Here is a 22360-nt window from a genome sequence, read left to right as displayed (position 1 = left end):
GACTTCATTCTAGTTAAATCCCACATTTAGACATACATCTAAAACATACCTGGGAATTAGCTTGGGTTATTGAAGGAAATCTCTATAAGGCGGTATCGAAGTTAAGGGATTTTCATGGTGGGTCGGCAGTAATTGTGTAAACACTTCCAGTTTCGAAATCCATGAAAGTGGATATTTGATCCCCAAATACTCATTTTTCTTAATCCTTGTAGGTTTTACAGTTGCAAAGTTGCGTTTCTACTTAAAGAGTGAGATAGAAAAGCAAAACTGGGTGAGTTTTGGCCATTTTGAAACGCCAAACTCTTTGTTTCGTGACTAAACGTGATATTCGGGAGTCGATCAGTCACGGAATCACAATATTAACAATGCATTTCTTGACGGCGTACGAGAACGGTGTAAGGGTATAATTGAATGAGTAAAACAGCAAGTTTTGGAAAATATGGCTCTCAAAACTCGGTTGCCATGGTAACGTCAATGCTGACGTACAAGTCACGACGACTTTAAAATGTCCCCAGATGATCTTTAGGAAAAGTCGCTGGGTTTGGTGCTCAAAGCTTGAGTGGTTTCGAAATTAATCAACTTTTAAGCAAAGGGGGCTTCAAACCTTTCCCGGTCTAAATAGGGTTAAGGGTGTGAATAAAATAGAAGAACGTATGGAATGCCACGAGTAAACGTAAAAGCTAAACCTCGCTCAACTTTTACGTTTATGTGCGACCTTTCAAACATTTAAATATCTATCTATTTAAATTACGCGCCTAAAAGCTACGTGTGTATGCACGTGAAATTTACGCGACAGTGGGAATCCACCCTTATTCACCTACCTAGACGCGAGCAGTAACCAATTAGAGAGCACTCTCATGTAGTAGGCAGTCGAGTAACATTCATAATACACCTACGCCAGGCGCGCAACAAAGTTATTTCCCTTTTTCACTTTCTTATTTTACCTTGAAATCAGTCTTGAGGTACCGCTTTGCCTCCTTTAAAGCTTCCTTTTGTGTTTTTGCTCATGTAAGACCCATTCCGTTTTCCCCGAGCTGGTGCACAACGTTCACAAGATCTTCAAATGCCTGCACACCAGAACAGCTTACGTAATCTAACCCTTGCAATGACTTGCGAGTCGAAGTGGAACAAACATGCACAATTCTTAGCAGTGTACTGCGACTCATGGGTGTGAAATCATGCTCGGCAGAATATTTTTGGTACTGGCAAACGATTCGTTCAGGTATCATGTTCCGTACCACATTTGGAACTTGGACGACCTCGTTAGTTGACAATGTTATTGTCTTGGCTCCGAATGGAAGATCTTGAATTACATGGGAGCTTGTGATAAAGTCTAGGAAATGCACTAATTTTGCTTCAGGTATGAATAACTTCGTTTGTGCATTGGTAGGCACCAGTTTTCCACTGCCATGGACTGCATCATGCTGCCTGGTGACCTTAAACCGATAACTTGTCAGGCCTGGGATTCACTGTTGAATTGTTGCCAAGCTAACCTTATCAGCCATTATGGACAATATCTGCCTGCGAGAATACCTTTCGTTTGCATTTTTGTAGCAGTTTGCCAGCGTGTACATCAATTCTTTATCCAAACCACTAGAACAAGTGTGATTTCCAGTTTCATTTTGTTTTGAGGACATAATAGATTCCCAGAGAAGATCTAGGTCGTTAGGCGCTATTTCACCAAGAACAGCTGAAACCGCTTGCTTGGCTTTGCGCTAAGGTGGTCAATAGGTTCTTCCGACTTCATTCCTGTAGTGCTTGTCTCGGTTTCTTCTAAGAGGGTTGATGGTAAATATAATGACGTTTCTTGCTCTAGTAAGTCATGTGCTACCACCGAACAAGGAGTACTTGCAGAAATTGGAAGGTTACACATCACGCCCTAGACAAGGACGCAAAATAAATATAACGTAAACTGCATTAAAAAAAATTAATTGGGTACATAATTATCAAAGTTAACCAAAACTTAGACAAAGATCAATAATCCCTCCTGATATTTGTTGCCTTTATTATGGACTAAAAATAAAACCTTTTTTGCTGCCTTCATTTATGATAAAAAAGTGCCTAATTTATTACATAAAATACCTTTCATTATGACAAATAAGTACGAACTTTAAAGCGAGTAGTAAAGGAACCCGGAGTGGTACATTGGAAACCCGAAACGTTTTTCTGGGCGTTATTCACCGTATCCTTAACCTTGAGAAAATCACATGAACTCGTATCCCTGGCGGTATAAGGTGGAGGGATGCATATGTGTAGGTGGGGGCAAGTGGAAGCAAAAATGCAGTTTTTTTTAAATGAACCCTTTATTCTTAAAAGAACAATTTGGCCTCAGCTTACCATCGCGGACTACGTGGTCTTTAACTTGTTGCCACTGCTTCAAGTTCTCAGATTTTGGTGAGAATAAAAATAGAAAATCTGCTAAATAAATTTCAACTGTGTGCAGACGCAAGGGCGACATAAAATGCACGGGGTATTAAACCTCTTCATTATCTGCGGAACTCAGGAAAAACTGACGTAGAAGGCACAAAATAAGCATATGGCATTGTTTTCTTGGATACCAGCACACAGTCTGAGGTCTACGAAATAGGTTAATTTGTGCTCTCTATCCCTATTCGTTACATTTCAAGGAAAGGCAGTAAGGAAATGGGGCCCGCTCATGCAGATTTTGTGATGATAAGGTCCCTATCCATTTTTTTTTTTTTTTTATCTTTTTTGCCTTGCGGGCCTTGTTTGGTGCCACTGTTAATAACACTATTTCCATTGAGTGCCAGTTCAGAACTTACAGAAGTCTCAATGGTCTCAGTTTCCTCGTAAGAAAGGTTCTTGGTCTCCGGAAGCTTTGTGGGCAGCTCCCCTACTTTCTGCATGTCAAGATTAACCCGGCAGTTGCGACAAATACCTGTTGAGTGAATGGATGGAAAATGCAGGTTTTTGCTGATACGATATAATCACTAGTCTGAACAACTACGGTCTTAATTTACACAAGTAAGGGAACCTGTTTTAAAAAACTTAAATGATAGATTTTCCTGCCCTTTCCTATACTTCAACTCTTCAATTCCCTACCCTTTGATATACCTGAAGCCTGATAAAGGTACCCTTTAGGGGCTGAGTCTCCCTGTAACTATCTATAAGCCATCGGGGAATCTGCTTTAAAAAGCTGTAATTTTAGGAGTCCGGTGAAGGCTTCTAAATTTACCTTTTTGCTGCTACAATCACTAATATAAAATGTTAGAATAATGAAAGGAAAAGAAACACGTAAATAAACAAAGGCTATTGAATTTGCGACTGTCACGGCTACTTAATTATTGAAAAAGTCAAAACAAAAAAAAAAGAAAAGTGCTTACAAAGTGCTTTAATTGAAGTGTCAGATTGGACCGCCATTTTAGAGCTGGTCTGTTTGGTTGAAAAAGATGAAAAATGATGTATACATACCTGAACCAACTGGAATAAAAATTCCCAGTTTCTCCATATCAAATAACAAGCACTTTTGCCAAGTCCTCTTTCCGCCTTTGCGTTTTTTGGGCTTGTCCGCCGTGCTTCGAGATTGGCGGAGGAACTCAGCACAGATTCGATCCTCGACGCCACCCAATACCAAGGGATGAGCGGTGCCGGGGACAAATCGTTAATTCCGAAAGGTCTAACTCCGAAGAAAAGGATGTAGATACTCTTCCCAAAATAAGTTCGATTTCGGTTTCTACGTCAGTTATTGACAAGGAAGACTTATGACCCGCGATGTCTCTTTTGCAGTTCAGAAATGGAATAACCTCAGTTGATCTGCTCCTATCTCTGGGGTCATAGGAGCAAGAACCGCCGACTAAGGAGCTAAAAGAGCACTTAACGTCCATGATGACACAAAACTGGCAAAACAAATTCACTCCAACTTCACTAATTAAATATTCCCCCTTTGCATTTAATTGACTAATTCAATTTACTACGGCTAGTAAACTGCTTCGAGCTTTAGCCAACTCTGTCATTTCTTCAACAAATAATAGAAATGAATCCTCACAATTGAAGAAAATATCAATTTAAAAAAGCATCTACGATTTTTGTCTTTCTGTTCCGATTCTTCTGAAACCAAAGGAAGCGGAAAAAACAAGTATAAAACTTAAACAGGTTAGCCGAGAGCTAATCAAATTACATCCTGATATTTATCAGGGAAAACATCTTACACTGAAAAGGAAAACTTCCACCTTAACAATGAGAAAAATAACCTCTCTTTGGCCGATTAGCTTTTTTTTCAATAAAAAAGGACGAAAAGCTCACACCAGAATCGTTTTCAGTACGCTTTCGTGTATATTCCGGCCTGCTGTGTAAAAACTCCGCTTGACGTTACGGTCACGCAACAAGAATTGTCTACTCAGCCGCTGTAAAAAAAATTGAATGAATTACTGTCATTTCAAAACCTTCGCGTGAGGCGCTGTAAAGAAAACCCATGCTGATTCTAACATATTATCAAGGAAAACCTTAAATCCCTCTAATGACATAGTTAAAAGGAAAATCTGAATTATACCACATAGTGAAAAAAACATTTGAATTAAGGAGGTATTTGCGGGATTTTTCACGTTTGAAAATACAACACTTTCCTGCGCGTTGTTCGCTATTTATGAACAACAACAAAGATAAGTCATATAGTTTCTGGGAAAGTACGGCACTCACTCTATCAAAATTCGGTGTCATGATCCTTTGAATCGTTTTTCCTTGAAGACCAAAAGTCAGTTTAAAATATCAATTTCACACTCGCTTGCGGGACCTTTCGGGATCATCGCGGGTCAAATTAGTTTTTCTCAGTTTTCTCAGAATTAAAGCGCTCCGGAAGAAAAAGAAATACATTGAATTTCTTCTATTCTTAGTAGCTTTTTATAGTCAGAAAATAAGCGAAATTCATTTTTCAACTCTTGCCACTCAATGGTCGATATTTCCTGACCGTCGCTCTTAAATAGAGTTTGAACGAAAAAAAATTTTAATCCCAAAATACTATAATTTCCTACCTGTTTGATAAATTTTTGTTGCCGTAGAACCTTTGTGTTGTCAAGAGATATACCCCCCATCGGAAGTACTTGTACACACAAGTCAGATCTGAATTTCACCCAGGATAAGAGTATTCTCTTTCATTTTTCCTATCTTAGTAAATATCTTGTCATATTACAAAGAATACTCAGAGGTTTTACACGGTGGCGAGAAGATATGAATTTTATGTTGGAGTGGCGAGAACAATACGCTAGCAATGATTTATTTGTTATTGTTAATAAAGCCAAAAATAGACTCAACCAGACTTTATATTGCCGGAATCATAACCAACCGGTCGCACGCAACAGTACTCATCTGTTCGCTAGGGTTTTTATCGTCACTAATGTTTCACCAATGGTTTGAATACGAATCGAAACGAAATTGGTAATTTTGGTTGCGAATCGACTAAGTAAGAAACGTTCGTGAGTACGAAACGACAAGATACCGTTGGTTGTATGTAACGTAGATTTTGTAGGCCTATTGCAGACAATTGAAGCGTAGTTGTAGACTGAATTGTCCATCTAGTTGGTGATTGAATTGTCGGTTCGAACAAAAACATAGATTACAATACATTCTAACATAATAAACATGCTCGACGAAGACAGGAAGTGTTAGCACATAGCAAACAGTGGATAGCGGTGAAGTTGCATTGTGATTGACTACTCAAACTCCAAATATACTCAGTTATTCCTTGTAGAAACGTATTCTGTAAGAGAGATCTGTCGTTATCCTCTTTGAAGGAAAACGAATCGGAATTTTTTGTAATTAATGCACAACTGTAACGTGCATCTAAAAGAGTCGGCGTAAAAGCAAAGATCGATAGTAGTTTGGAAAAAAAAGGTTTAAAAAAACAGACAGGGTATTCACAAATTACCCCGAGGATAACCTCTCAGTAATTTTTGTTAAGAACTGAACTTTGAATTTCTGATCAGTTGATCAGAAAAAAGTTCACCGATACCGATCCTTAATCCTGTGGTATTGATACAAGATCCCCCGTTTAAACTTTTGATCTTTGCTTTAAAACATTTAGTCACGACACTGTCTATTCCCCCGTTAGCCAGAAAAACCCAAGTTAAATGAAAACGCCGACTCGTTTCACAAGATAAGCTAATTTGGCCGCGCATTTTAATAACATCCTTGTTTTTATTGGAACGTGATCTGCAAGTTAATAATGGTTTGTAATCGTTTATTAGCTATAGGTGACAAGAAAACGTTGATATGAAGTGTAATCGATCTCGAGCTCGTGCCTTCCGTTGTACCCTAATGATACTTTTTGTTGTACATCTCCTGGACTAAAAAAGATACCAAAATGAAATTTCAGAAAATAGTAAATCTTTATTTTCTTTATTGGACATAAAATTTTTAGGAAATTGAGAAAAATATGACTTTTTTCCTTCTGTGATACCTTAATATAAATTCCTTTAATTATAGACATTAATTTAGCATTATTTCGCTCTCATAGTTATAACTTATCTAAATTCAATGGTGTTAGATGACTGTTTAATGCGGACAGAGAAATAGAATAGTGCATCACGTATCATGTGTCCAGAACAAATTATACTGGATGTGTTTTTACGCTTTTTACTCATCATTTTGAGGAATGATGACGCCCCAGTCGACTTTTAAAGAAATTTTCATACAGGTTATACAGGCAAGAAATTTGTTTCAAAAGTCTTACCACTCAGTAAAAAAAATACATGAACACCTGTTACATCTTCGAATAAACGGGCATTTAATTTATTGTGACACGAAGGATTCTACGTGGCACAGTATTTGTTCAAACTCATTGCCTACTCCAACTACATAAACACCTTCAAAAAATTACCATGATATTGACAGAAATTTCCGTTCAAATCCCTCCGATTAAACTGACCTTTGCATTAAAACACCATGTCACAAGCCCGTCTCTTCGCAAGAGAAACCTCAATAGGGAATCTCAACTGATCAAGAAGTAATGTGGGTGTGTATGCCCTCATATATTCTGCAAACAAATAACGAATATCACCCGGGAAATATTCAGTGAAGTAGTGCATTTACACCAAGCGCGTGAGAGCTGAGATACTTTCCGAAAATCAAATACTTAAGAGAAAAGAGTATTACAGGCAGAGAAAAATTCGAATGAGACTGCAATCGATGTTAGAGCATGCCTCTTCGCTCAAAGAAATAGCTTCTTAGTTCTAGTGAAAGGAATTCACACGGTTTACCGCACCAGAAAAGTCAACGGATCAGTAATGTAAATAAACTCTACATAAGATAATAATTCCTTCTTATTTCTCTCTCTCTCTTTGCTATGGCTCTTTTAAATTCAGCGGTGTAGAATGAATTTCTAAGGCAAAATTAGAACTAGAGCAGTGCATTGAGGATCATGAGTCAAGCGCAAATTATCCTGGAAGTGTTGTTACACTGTTTATTTGTCAATTTAATGAAGATTATATCTCATTGAGAGATAATAACACCTGAGTGGCCTTACGAAGAAATTTTAAGCCAAGTAAGAAATTTCCAGAAGCTTAGGCGCCTCTTTTTCTTTCCTCTCTGAGCTAAATTCATCACAGTAGGATGAATGTTTAATGTAAATTTGGAAATTGATCAACGCGCTAAGTAGAGAGTTAAAGCAAAATATCTTAGAGGTGTCACAACAAAATCCGTTCATCACAGTCATGAAAATTATCTCTCATTGAAAAATGATAACGATATACGCCTCTTCGCTCCGAAAAAGATTATTTTTAAGATTCAAGTAAAGGGAAACACGCGGTTTTCTTGAACGGATCAGTTAGCGGATCAGTTAATGTAAATACAATCATCTGTAGATAATAATTTGGATCATTTTTTTCTCTTTGCTAAAACTCATTTAAATTGAACGGCGTAGGATGACTGTTAAATGCAAAATTAAAAATTGAAGAGTGTATTATGTAGCATGCGTCTGGGGCATATTATCCCGAAAGCGTTATTTATATTCTTTGTTTATTGAAAGATGATAACGTCCGAGTCGGTTTGTTAATAAATTTTGAACCAAGTAAGAAATTTGTTCAAACCTAATGAAGCGGTAAAACTTTGCAGAAAAACACACAAACAGCTCAAGTGCGTGTTGGCTGTCGTCTTAAATGTATGATGGTAAAGTTTTGACGATAGGAGCCATAAATGTACTTAACTTTAGATTATAATTTCTAAGTATTTTTCTCTCTAATTGTTGTGACTCGTTTAATTTCAACGATGTACGATGACTGTTTGATGCAAAATTAAACTTTGCATCGAGTAGCATGTGTCTAGAGCTAATTATACTGAAGTGTTATTAAACCTTTCGTCTATCACTAATGAAGATTATCTCTCATTGAGAAAGGACAACGTCCTAGTCCGTTAGTGTAGAGATTTTGAGTCACATAAGAAGTTTGTTAAAACCTTAACAATTGTAAAACTGAGCAATTCTTGCCATTTCAACAGGAAAATACATGAACACCTGTTACGTTCTTTGATGAAAAGCCATTTTATTGACAGTATTAGTTGAACCTGAAATGTCTTGTCTACCTGAACTACGTTACTCCTTGAATATAATTACCCCGAAATACAAATAACATTTCAGCTGCTGTTGCTTGGTGTTGTTGCAAGTTCCTCTCCTCTGAAACAACGCGTTTTATTCCGAAAAAAAAAACTGTTAACCGTAATTCATTTAGTCATAAGTTTATAGGATTGACTCGTCGGCAGTGAATAAAACCATGGAGAATGCGTCTGCATTCACAAGAAGTTTTTCCTCCAAGGAAAAAGGGATTGCACTATGCAGCGCTCTCATTTTATCTTCGGTCCTTATCATTGCAGGAAACTTGCTCACTCTGGTTCTCTTTGCAGTTACCAAACCACTTCGTAGGAAAAGTTTATTTTTAGTTATGAACATGGCGTTTGCTGATTTGATGTTAGGAGCATTCACACTGCCCTTTTACCTTTTCCTCGTTGGAGATGCCTATCAGCTTTGGACAGCAAAATATGACTTTGAACACATTGCCTACAAAATATTTTACACAAGTTTCGATGATACGTTTTTGTTAGGCTCGTATATATCTGCAGCCTTTATTTCTTGTGAGCGATTTTATGCCGTATTTTGGCCCTTTAAACACCGTTCAATATCCACCAGAACATACCGCATCGCCATTTTCTTACTTTGGTCTTCCGCTGTCTTGCTGTCTACATTAATGACTTTGTTAAACTTTTCGAGTTCATTTGAATCTGTTTTGTATGTTTTTATCCCCGTAGTGTTAGGTCTAACAATCATCGTATGTGTCTGTAATATCGCCATCTGGAGAAGTTTTCAACACGAGAGTGTTGCTTCACAGCATCGAAATGGAGCTTCGCGACACAGACGCTTAACAAAGACCCTACTTCTGGTTTCCATACCGGCTTTAGTATGTTGGCTTCCCAAAATCATCTTGAACATATTAATCTCTGTAACTAAGACATCAATACCATGGACGTTTTATTACATGGTGAACATTCTAAATTATTCTAACTCTTTTGTCAATCCGATTGTGTATGTATTCAGAATTCCTGAGTTTCAGCAAGCACTGCGTTTGTGTTGCACGAAGAGCAGACCGGCCATTAAGATGGTAAAAACTCAAAGGAAGAAACCGAACGGCTGCACTTAAAACGCTAGAGATAGAACTAAGAATATTCAGAAACGATCTCACTCGCCTGCAAGTTATTGTTGAACGATAATATATGGAAACTAAGTTTTAGTTTGCTGAGATGAGAGGATCGTCCGCGTTGTTACTGAGTAGTGACATCCATAGGAGGAAGGAGCCATAAATGTGGAGTATTGTAAGAAAATAGGATAACGTTCTTAGATTTTCATTTTTTTACTTCACAGAGCCCTGTTGTTGTCCTGTAGGGTTGCTTTTTGAAGCAGAAGTTCACACCAGTTAAGTCTGAATTTCATCCAGTGATGAAAATACACAGTTTTATTTACCCTATCTAAGCAAAATATCGTCTCATTTTGCGAAAAAAATAAACTCTTCATAAATATGATAATTCTAGCTCTTAAGTTATAGCTCAAATTCACACTCCTATACTTTTAAGGTTGTCAGAACATGTCAATGACCATCTTGCGGACCGCGCCCTCAAGAGTGTGAAATAAAAAATAAGATAAAATAAAGAGCGTACAGCTTTCCCTGCCTCCGAACTAAAATCAAGTAAAGTATAATCAAGTTGTTTTACCATTTATTATCGCTCGCTTAGATCAAATACAATTTAAAATATATATGAAGAACACCGAATGCACAAGACACCTGTTGGTAACTCAGCCCGTGGACAATCCGATTGTGTATGTATATATATATATACATACACAATCGGATTGTCCACGGGCTGAGTTACCAACAGGTGTCTTGTGCATTCGGTGTTCTTCATATATATTTTAAATAAAATAAAAGTATCATAAAACTTTAGACAAGTGGGCGACGAAAACAGCTGAGTTCTTTCCGACAGTTTCCAATGAGACATAGGTTTGAAGATGAAGTACCTCTACGCCTCCAATGATCTCAGTTTCACGGGCATCATAATTAAAACTAGTGGAGTGGAAATTGTTGATAAGTAATCGAATTATTTTCATGTGTGGAGACTAGGAAATAAAATGCCTCTTTTTTGTCAAAAAATAAATTCATTCAAGCACACAGTTGTATTCGGTTACCTCGACAGGAAAGAGAACTCTAATAAAACGTCTAGTAATCGTAACTTTAGTTCATCTTTAAAACCCATAATCTGATTATTAATTTCATATTTCCAGACGCTGAGACACTCGAAGCAAGCGCGTGAGAGCTGAGATACTTTCAGAAAATTAAATACTCAAGGGAAAAGAGTATTAAAGGCAGATAAAAATTTGAATGAGACTGCAATCGATACAAGAGCATGCCTTTACACTCCAAGAAATAACTTGTTAGTTCTAGTAAAAAGAATTCAGAAGGTTCACTGCACCGGAAAAGTCAGCGGATCAAAAATGTAAATGAACTTTACTTAAGATAGTAATTCATAAGTATTTCTCTCTCTCTTTGCTATGGCTCTTTTAAATTCAACGGTGTAGAATAAATTTCTAAGGCAAAATTAGAACTAGAGCAGTGCATGGAGTATCATGAGTCGAGTGCAAATCATCCTGGAAGTGTTATTACACTGTTTATTTATACATTTTAAATGAAGATTATATCTCATTGAGAGATAATAACACCCGAGTGGCCTTACGAAGAAATTTTGAGCCAAGTAAGTAATTTCCAGACGCTTAGGCGCCAAAGATTTCTTTCTCCCCTCTCTGAGCTAACTTCTTCACAGTAGGGTGAATGTTTAATGCAAATTTGAAAATGGATCAACGTACTGAGTAGAGAGTTAAAGCAAAATATCTTAGATGTGGCACAACAAAATTCGTTCATCGCCGAAATGAAAATTATCTCTCATTAAGAAATGATAACGATATATGCCTCTTCGCTCCGGAAAGAATATATTTTCATGATATAAGTAAAGGAAAACATACGGTTTTCCTGAACAATACAATTAACTGTAGATAATAATTTGGATCACTTCTTTCTCTTTGCTAAAACTCATTTAAATTGAACGGCGTAGGATGACTGTTAAATGCAAAATTAAAATTTGAAGAATGTATTATGTAGCATGCGCTGGGGCATATTATCCTGAAAGCGTTCTTTATATTCTTTGTTCATTGAAAGGTGATAACGTCCGAGTCGGTTTGTTAATAAATTTTGAGCTAAGCAAGAAATTTGTTAAAAACCTTAGGAAGCGCTAAACCTTTGCAGAAAAACACACATATATCGTGACATGAAGGGCTCTACGTGCACGGTATTATTTCGAAATGCATTGTCTACCTTGACAACATGACTACCTTAAAATTAATATGACACATAAATGACTTTTCAGCTGTTGTTATTTCGTGTTCCTGCAGAAGATCGAGTTCCTTTCCTTTAAAACACCACATTCTTTCACGATCAAACCTTTCATCCCGTTAACCATTTAGTTACAAGTTAACTTTATTCGAGGTATCGGCAGTGAACGAAATCTATCAAATAAGTTCAAATTTGCAAGAACTTTCCAAAGCAGAAGGCATCCGTCCTAATCATAACAGTAAACTTGCTTACTTTTAAAATAACATCTATAAGAAAATTACGCACTTCTGATCGGCTGAAAACAAGTGCATTCCGATGTAACACGAGTGCAAATTACTAATAGCGCCTTCTTTTACTTTTTGAGTACGTACTGAGTAATCCCACCGGCTACCTAACCCTTTAACTCCCAAGATCTCATCAGTAATTCTCCTCACTGTCAGCCATACAATTCCTATGATGTAAATTTATAGAGTTTGGTATTGGATCAACTAATAATCCTCAATTGATATTTTACTTTATTCTCATCACTTCTATGCTTGATATTGTATCGATATTGAAAGGAGAAATTCTCTCTTAGTCACTCATGGGAGGTAAAGGGGTAAGGGAATTGGAACAATTTTTGACAACTTCAGCTGAAAGCTATTAGCACCAGGTTGGCTGAGCGGAGTAGTGTTTAAGAGCTAGGTTCTTTGACAGTACGTTAATCAAAAAAATGTTTGATATCCATATATGGATATATAGTGAAAATTAGTTTGTCTTGGCCAAGGAAATGAAATTCAAGAACAATTTCAAGTGCGTGTCGGCTGTCTTTAATGTATGATGGTAAAGTTTTGATGATAGGAGCCATAAATGTACTTAACTCTACATTATGATTTCTTAGTATTTCTCTCTCTAATTGTTATGACTCGTTTAATTTCAACGGTGTACAATGACTGTTTGATGCAAAATTTAACAGTGCATCTAGTAGCATGTGTCTAGAGCTAAATATCCTGAAGTGTTATTAGACCGGATTCCGTCTATCACTAATTGAAGATTATCTCTTATTGAGAAAGGATAACTTCCTATACTGCTAATGTGGAGATTTTGAGCCACACAAGAAATTTGTAAAAACCTTGTGAAATTCTTGCCTTTTCAACAGGAAAATACATGAACAGCTGTTTCGTTCTTTGATGAACAGCCGTTTTAATTGACGGTGTTAGTTGAACCTGAAATGTCTTGTCTACCTGGACCACGTGACTCCTTGAATATAATTACCACGAAAGACAACTATCTTGTCAGCCGTTGATGCTTGGTGTTGTTGCAAATGGTTGAGTTCTTCTCCTTTGAAACAACGCATTTTATTCCGAAAAAAAAACTGTTTACCTTAATTTATTTAGTCATAGGTTTATGATGATTCACTCGTCGGCAGTGAATAAAACCATGGAGAATGCATCTGAATTCACAAGAAGTTTTCCTTCCAAGGCAGAAGGGATCGCTCTATTCAGCGCTCTTATTTTATCTTTGGTCCTAATCATTGCAGGAAACTTGCTCACTCTTATTCTCTTTGCGGTTACCAAACCACTTCGTAGGAAAAGTTTATTCCTAGTTATGAACATGGCGTTTGCTGATTTGTTGTTGGGAACCTTCTCTGTACCCTTTTACATTTACATTGTTGAACATGCCCATCAGCTTTGGACAGCAAAATACGGCTTTTATCTTATGGTCTTCAAATGCATCGATGCCATTTTTATGTTCGGCTCATATCTATCTGCAGCCTTCATATCTTGTGAGAGATTGTACGCCGTATATTGGCCGTTTAAATACCGCTTCCTGTCCACCAAAACATATCGCATCGCCATTTTCACACTTTGGACATTCCCTGCCTTGTTGTCTTTAATATTAACTTTGCTATCGGTGTTTACTTCAATAAGATCCGCATTGTATGTCTCTGTCCCAGTTCTGTTGGGTCTAACAATCATTATATGTGTCTGTAACATCGCCATCTGGAGAAACTTTCAACCCAAGAGTGTTGACTCACAGCATCGGAATGGAGCTTCGCGAAACAGATGCTTAACAAAGACCCTGTTTCTGGTGTCCACACTGGCTTTATTATGTTGGCTTCCCTTAATCATCTTGAACTTATATCATATTATAACGACCACCATGGATAAAAAAAAAGATTCCTCAAAAAATTGATCGATTGAGGAAAAAACCCATGAGCGTTCCTCTGTGAGATAAGTTACTGCTATTCTGTGTTGGGAGCTGCTTTCATCTATTACTTTAAGAATATCTATCATCCTCGAAAAAGGACAAGGAAAATCGAGAAAGGGAAAAAACATCAGATACGCAAACGGAAGAAAACCCATCAAATCATTGACATACGGCAGTCCTCTAGACTACGAGCTGTCTCTCCTTTTCGGTTCAGTCTGTCGCTCGGGTCCGAAACAATGAAAAAAAAAGGTCCGAGTAAAAATAATGATAGTAATAATAATAATAATAATAATAAGAATAAATAAATAAACAAAAACGCGAAAGGGCTCTTAGAGCCAGCTCATTCATGTTATTGCTTAAGTTTGTATTGATTTCTTGGACTTGATGAATATAGGTATATTTGAATTCGGTTTATGTGAACTTTCAAGACTTATGGAATAAATGTTTTCTTTTATTTTTTTTAGGCAGTTTTGTGATTAAAAAAAAAAAAACTTGTGCATTCCTCGTGATAGGAATTGGAAAAAAGGTTGTGTGGGCTGCAGGTGGGATGGGCAGAAATCATTAGGCAGACAGTGTCCTTTTTTGTTTGTATGTGTGTGTTTGTGGGGTGGAGGGTGGGCTGGGTGAGAAAATCAGGCATCAAATGTTGCTCTACAAGCAAAATATTAGAAAACCTCATCTTTCACGATCATTTGCATTATTTAATGAAGATTAATCGTCTCTCATTGAGAAATGATGACGCCCCAGTCGGCTTTTAAAAGATATTTTCATACGGGTTATACAGGCAAGAAATATGTCTAAAAAGCCTTACCATTCAGTCATTAAAAAAAAAAACATGAACACCTCTTACGTTTTTTTAATAAACGGACATTTCATTTATTGTGACACGAAGGGTTTTACGTGGCACAGTATTTGTTCAAACTCATTGCCTACTCCAACTACATAAACACCTTCAAAAAAATTACCAAGATATTTACATAAATTTCCGTTCAAATCCCTCCGATTAAACTGATCTTTGCACTAAAACACCATGTCACAAGCCCGTGTCTTCGCAGGAGAAACCTCACTAGGGAATCTCAACTGATCAAGAAGTAATGTGGTTGTATGCCCTCATATATTCTATAAACAAATAACGAATATCACCCGGGAAATATCACCAGTGAAGTAGTAAATTTACACCAAGGGTGTGAGAGCTGTGATACTTTCCGAAAATCAAATACTTAAGGGAAAAGGGTATTAAAGGTAGAGAAAAATTTGAATGAAACTGCAATCGATACAAGAGCATGCCTCTTCGCTCCAAGAAATAGCTTCTTAGTTCTTGTAAAAGGAATACACACGGTTTACTGCACCGGAAAAGTCAACGGATCAGTAATGTAAATGAACTTTACATAAGATAATAATTCCTTATTATTTCTCTCTCTCTTTGCTATGGCTCTTTTAAATTCAACGGTGTAGAATGAATTTCTAAGGCAAAATTAGAACTAGAGCAGTGCATCGAGGATCATGAGTCGAGGGCAAATTATCCTGGAAGTGTTATTACACTGTTTATTTGTCAATTTAATGAAGATTATATCTCATTGAGAGATAAGAACACCCGAGTGGCCTTACGAAGAAATTTTGAGCCAGGTAAGAAATTTACAGAAGCTAAGGCGCCTCTTTTTTTTTTTCCTCTCTGAGCTAAATTCATCACAGTAGGATGAATGTTTAATGTAAATTTGAAAATTGATCAACGCGCTAAGTAGAGAGTTAAAGCAAAATATCTTAAAGGTGTCACAACAAAATCCGTTCATTACAGTCATGAAAATTATTTCTCATTGAGAAATGATAACCATATATGCCTCTTCGCTCCGAAAAAGATTATTTTTAAGATTCAAGTAAAGGGAAACACGTGGTTTTCTTGAACGGATCAGTTATCGGATCAGTTAATGTAAATACAATTATTTGTAGATAATAATTTGGATCATTTCTTTCTCTTTGCTAAAACTCATTTAAATTGAACGGCGTAGGATGACTGTTAAATGCAAAATTAAAAATTGAAGAGTGTATTATGTAGCATGCGCCTGGGGCATATTATCCTGAAAGCGTTCTTTATATTCTTTGTTTATTGAAAGATGATAACGTTGGAGTCGGTTTGTTAATAAATTTTGAGCCATGCAAGAAATTTGTTAAAAACCTTATGGAGCGGTAAAACTTTGCAGAAAAACACACGAATAGCTGTCACGTTGTTTGATGAATATACATATATCGTGACATGAAGGGCTCTACGTGCACGGTATTATTTCGAAATGCATCGTCTACCTTGACAACATGACTGCCTTGAGTAAAATTACTATGACACATAAATGACTTTTCAGCTGTTCTTATTTTGTGTCGTTGCAGAAGATCGAGTTCCTCTCCATTGAAACACCACATTCTTTCCCGATCAAACGTTTCATCTCGTAAACCATTTAGTTACAAGTTAACTTTGTTTGGGGCACCGGCAGTGAACAAAATCCTACAAACAAGTCCAAATTTGTAAGAAGTTTCCAAAGCAGAAGGCATCCGTCCTAATCATAACAGGAAACTTGCTTACTTTTAAAATAACGTCTACGAGAAAATTACGCACCTCTGATCGGCTGAAAACGAGTGCATTCCGATGTAACGCGAATGCAAATTACTAATAGCGCCTTCTTTTACTATTTGAGTACGTACTGAGTAATCCCACCGGCTACCTAACCCTTCAACTCCCAAGATCTCATCAGTAATTCTCCTTACTATCTGCCATACAATTCTTATGATGTCAATTTAAAGAATTTGGTATTGGATCAACTAATAATCCCCTAATTGATATTTACTTTATTCTCATCACTTCTATGCTTGATATTGTATTGATATTGTAAGGAGAGATTCTCTCTTAGTCACTCATGGGAGGTAAAGCGGTAGGGGAATTGGAAGAATATTTGACAACTTCAACTGGTAGCTATTATTAGCACTAGTTTGTCTAAGCGGAGTCGTGTTTCAGAGCTAGGTTCTTTGACAATAGGTTGATCAAAAAACGTTTGAGCGACAGAATGGCAAATGACACGAAAAAGAGATGTAATATCCATAGTGAAAAGAAGTTTCTCTTGGCCAAGGAAATTAACGACACGAACAATTTCAAGTGCGTGTTGGCTGTCTTTAATGTATGATGGTAAAGTTTTGACGATAGGAGTCATAAATGTACTTAACTTTAGATTATAATTTCTAAGTATTTTTCTCTCTAATTGTTGTAATTTCAACGATGTACGATGACTGTTTGATGCAAAATTAAACTTTGCATCAAGTAGCATGTGTCTAGAGCTAATTATACTGAAGTGTTATTAAACCTTTCGTCTATCACTAATGAAGATTATCTCTCATTGAGAAAGGACAACGTCCTAGTCCGTTAGTGTAGAGATTTTGAGTCACATAAGAAGTTTGTTAAAACCTAAACAATTGTAAAACTGTGCAATTCTTGCCATTTCAACAGGAAAATACATGAACACCTGTTACGTTCTTTGATGAAAAGCCATTTTATTGACAGTATTAGTTGAACCTGAAATGTCTTGTCTACCTGGACTACGTTACTCCTTGAATATAATTACCATGAAATACAAATAACATTTCAGCTGCTGTTGCTTGGTGTTGTTGCAAGTTCCTCTCCTCTGAAACAACGCGTTTTATTCCGAAAAAAAAAACCGTTAACCGTAATTCATTTAGTCATAAATTAATAGGATTGACTCGTCGGCAGTGAATAAAACCATGGAGAATGCGTCTGCGTTCACAAGAAGTTTTCCCTCCAAGGAAAAAGGGATTGCACTATGCAGCGCTCTCATTTTATCTTCGGTCCTTATCATTGCAAGAAACTTGCTAACTCTGGTTCTCTTTGCAGTTACCAAAACACTTCGTAGGAAAAGTTTATTTTTAGTTATGAACATGGCGTTTGCTGATTTGATGTTAGGAGCGTTCACTCTGCCCTTTTACATTTACCTTGTTGGAGATGCCTATCAGCTTTGGACAGCAAAATATGACTTTGAACACATGGCTTACAAAATATTTTACACAAGTTTCGATGATACGTTTTTGTTAGGCTCGTATATATCTGCAGCCTCTATTTCTTGTGAGCGATTTTATGCCGTATTTTGGCCCTTTAAACACCGTTCATTATCCACCAGAACATACCGCATCGCCATTTTCTTACTTTGGTCTTCCGCTGTCTTGCTGTCTACATTAATGACTTTGTTAAACGTTTCGAGTTCATTTGAATCTGTTTGTATGTTTTTATCCCCGTAGTGTTGGGTCTAACAATCATCGTATGTGTCTGTAATATCGCCATCTGGAGAAGTTTTCAACACGAGAGTGTTGCTTCACAGCATCGAAATGGAGCTTCGCGACACAGACGCTTAACAAAGACCCTACTTCTGGTTTCCATACCGGCTTTAGTATGTTGGCTTCCCATAATCATCTTGAACATATTAATCTATGTAACTAATACATCAATACCATGGAAGTTTTATCACATGGTGAACATTCTAAATTATTCTAACTCTTTTGTCAATCCGATTGTGTATGTATTCAGAATTCCTGAGTTTCAGCAAGCACTACGTTTGTGTTGCACGAAGAGCAGGCCGGCCATTAAGATGGTAAAAACTCAAAGGAAGAAACCGAACGGCTGCACTTAAAACGCCAGAGATAGAACTAAGAATATCCAGAAACGATCTCACTCGCCTGCAAGTTATTGTTGAACGTTAGTATATGGAAACTAATTTTTAGTTTGCTGAGATAAGAGGATCGTCCACGTTGTTACTGAGTAGTGACATCCATAGGAGGAAGGAGCCATGAATGTGGAGTATTGTAAGAAACTAGGATAACGTTCTTAGATTTTCAATTTTTTACTTCACAGAGCCCTGTTGTTGTTCTATAGGGTTGCTTTTTGCAGCAGAAGTTCACACCAGTTAAGTCTGAATTCATCCAGTGATGAAAATATACAGTTTTATTTATCCTATCTAAGCAAATATCGTCTCATTTTACGAAAAAAATAAACTCTTCATAAATATGATAATTCTAGCTCTTAAGTTATAGTTCAAATTCACACACCTATACTTTTAAGGTTGTCAGAACATGTCAATGACCATCTTGCGTACATCGCCCTTAAAGTGTGAAATAAAAAATAAGATAAAATAAAGAGCGTACAGCTTTCCCTGCCTCCGAACTAAAATCAAGTAAAGTTTAATCAAGTTGTTTTGCCATTTATTATCGCTCGTTTAGATCAAATACAATTTCAAATATATATGAAGAACACCGAATGCACAAAAACTCAGTAACTCAGCCCGTGGACAAGACCCTTTAATTTTGACATAAAAAATTACCACGAAATAAATTTTTCCTCTGAACTTAAGGTTGAATCAAACTTGACGTCCGTAATATAAAAGAGAGCCCTTCGTGAAAAGTAAAACCGCCATTTTGCTAAAGCGGGTTACCATGATGTCATTTTTATCCGCAAGTGCGAAGAGATAAGGGGAACGTTCACCGCGCGTGGTAAAGATATCATGTTTTCGAGACAGAAATTCTGGTATTTCATCGATATATAATATATATATATATATCATAAAACTTTAGACAAGTGGGCGACGAAAACAGCTGAGTTCTTTCCGACAGTTTCCAATGAGACATAGGTTTGAAGATGAAGTACCTCTACGCCTCGAATGATCTCAGTTTCACGGGCATCATAATTAAAACTAGTGGAGTGGAAATTGTTGATAAGTAATCGAATTATTTTCATGTGTGGAGACTTGGAAATAAAATGCCTCTTTTTTGTCAAAAAATAAATTCATTCAAGCACACAGATGTATTCGGATACCTCGACAGGCAAGAGAACTGTAATAAAACGTCTAGTAATCGTAACTTTAGTTCATCTTTAAAACCCATAATCTGATTATTAATTTCATATTTCCAGACGCTGAGACACTCGAAGCAAGCGCGTGAGAGCTGAGATACTTTCCGAAAATTAAAATACTCAAGGGAAAAGAGTATAAAGGCAGATAAAAATTTGAATGAGACTGCAATCGATATAAGAGCATGCCTTTACGCTCCAAGAAATAACTTCTCAGTTCTAGTAAAAAGAATTCACAAGGTTCACTACACCGGAAAAGTCAGCGGATCAATAATGTAAATAAACTTTACTTAAGATAGTAATTCATAAGTATTTCTCTCTCTCTTTGCTATGGCTCTTTTAAATTCAACGGTGTAGAATGAATTTCTAAGGCAAAATTAGAACTAGAGCAGTGCATCGAGTATCATGAGTCGAGCGCAAATCATCCTGGACGTGTTATTACACTGTTTATTTATACATTTTAAATGAAGATTATATCTCATGGAGAGATAATAACACCCGAGTGGCCTTACAAAGAAATTTTAAGCCAAGTAAGAAATTTCCATACGCTTAGGCGCCAAAGATTTCTTTCTCCCCTCTCTGAGCTAACTTCATCACAGTAGTATGAATGTTTAATGCAATTTGAAAATGGATCAACGTACTGAGTAGAGAGTTAAAGCAAAATATCTTAGATTTGTCACAACAAAATTTGTTCATCACTAAAATGAAAATTATCTCTCATTAAGAAATGATAACGATATATGCCTCTTCGCTCCGAAAAGAATATATTTTCATGATTTAAATAAAGGAAAACATACCGTTCTCCTGAACAATACAATTAACTGTGTATAATAATTTGGATCACTTCTTTCTCTTTGCTAAAACTCATTTAAATTGAACGGCGTAGGATGACTGTTGAATGCAGAATTAAAAATTGAAGAGTGTATTTTGTAGTATGTGTCTGGGGCATATTAAAGCGTTCTTTATATTCTTTGTTCATTGAAAGATGATAACGTCCGAGTCGGTTTGTTAATAAATTTTGAGCCAAGCAAGAAATTTGTTAAAAACCTTATGAAGCGCTAAACCTTTGCAGAAAAACACACGAATAGCTGTCACGTTGTATGATGAACAGACATATATCGTGACATGAAGGGCTCTTCGTGCACGGTATTATTTCGAAATGCATTGTCTACCTCGACAACATGACTACCTTGAGTAAAATTACTATGACACATAAATGACTTTTCAGCTGTTGTTATTTCGTGTTGTTGCAGAAGATCGAGTTCCTCTCCTTTGAAATACCACATTCTTTCACGAAAAAACGTTTTATCCCGTAAACCATTTAGTTACAAGTTAACTTTGTCGAGGCATCGGCAGTGAACGAAATCTCACAAATAAGTTCAAATTTGCAAGAAGTTTCCAAAGCAGAAGGCATCCGTCCTAATCATAACAGTAAACTTGCTTACTTTTAAAATAACGTCTATGAGAAAATTACGCACTTCTGATCGGCTGAAAACGAGTGTATTCCGATGTAACACGAGTGCAAATTACTAATAGCGCCTTCTTTTACTATTTGAGTACGTGCTGAGTAATCCCACCGGCTACCTAACCCTTCAACTCCCAAGATCTCATCAGTAATTCTCCTTACTATCTGCCATACAATTCTTATGATGTCAATTTGGAGAATTTGGTATTGGATCAACTAATAATCCCCTAATTGATATTTTACTTTATTCTCATCACTTCTATGCTTGATATTGTATTGATATTGTAAGGAGAAATTCTCTCTTAGTCACTCATGGGAGGTAAAGCGGTAGGGGAATTGGAAGAATATTTGACAACTTCAACTGAAAGCTTTTATTAGCACTAGTTTGGCTGAGCGGAGTAGTGTTTCAGAGCTAGGTTCTTTGACGGTATGTTGATCAAAAAAATGTTTGAGCGACAGAATGGCAAATGACACGAAAAAGAGATGTAATATCCATAGTGAAAAGAAGTTTGTCTTGGCCAAGGAAATTAAAGTCACGAACAATTTCAGGTGCGTGTTGGCTGTCTTTAATGTATGATGGTAAAGTTTTGACGATAGGAGTCATAAATGTACTTAACTGTACGTTATAATTTCCTCGTATTTCTTTCTTTAATTGTTACGACTCGTTTAATTTCAAAGATGTACGATGATTGTTTGATGCAAAATTAAACTTTGCATAGAGTAGCATGTGTCTAGAGCTAATTATCCTGAAGTGTTATTAAACCTTTCGTCTATCACTAATGAAGATTATCTCTCATCGAGAAAGGACAACGTCCTAGTCTGCTAGGGTAGAGATTTTGAGTCACATAAGAAATTTGTTAAAACCTTAACAAGTGTAAAACTGTACAATTCTTGCCACTTCAACCGGAAATTACATGAACAGCTGTTACGTTCTTTGAT

Source organism: Pocillopora verrucosa, chromosome 5, assembly GCF_036669915.1.
Source record: "Pocillopora verrucosa isolate sample1 chromosome 5, ASM3666991v2, whole genome shotgun sequence".
Taxonomy (NCBI): domain Eukaryota; kingdom Metazoa; phylum Cnidaria; class Anthozoa; order Scleractinia; family Pocilloporidae; genus Pocillopora; species Pocillopora verrucosa.
This window is presented reverse-complemented; position numbering follows the sequence as displayed.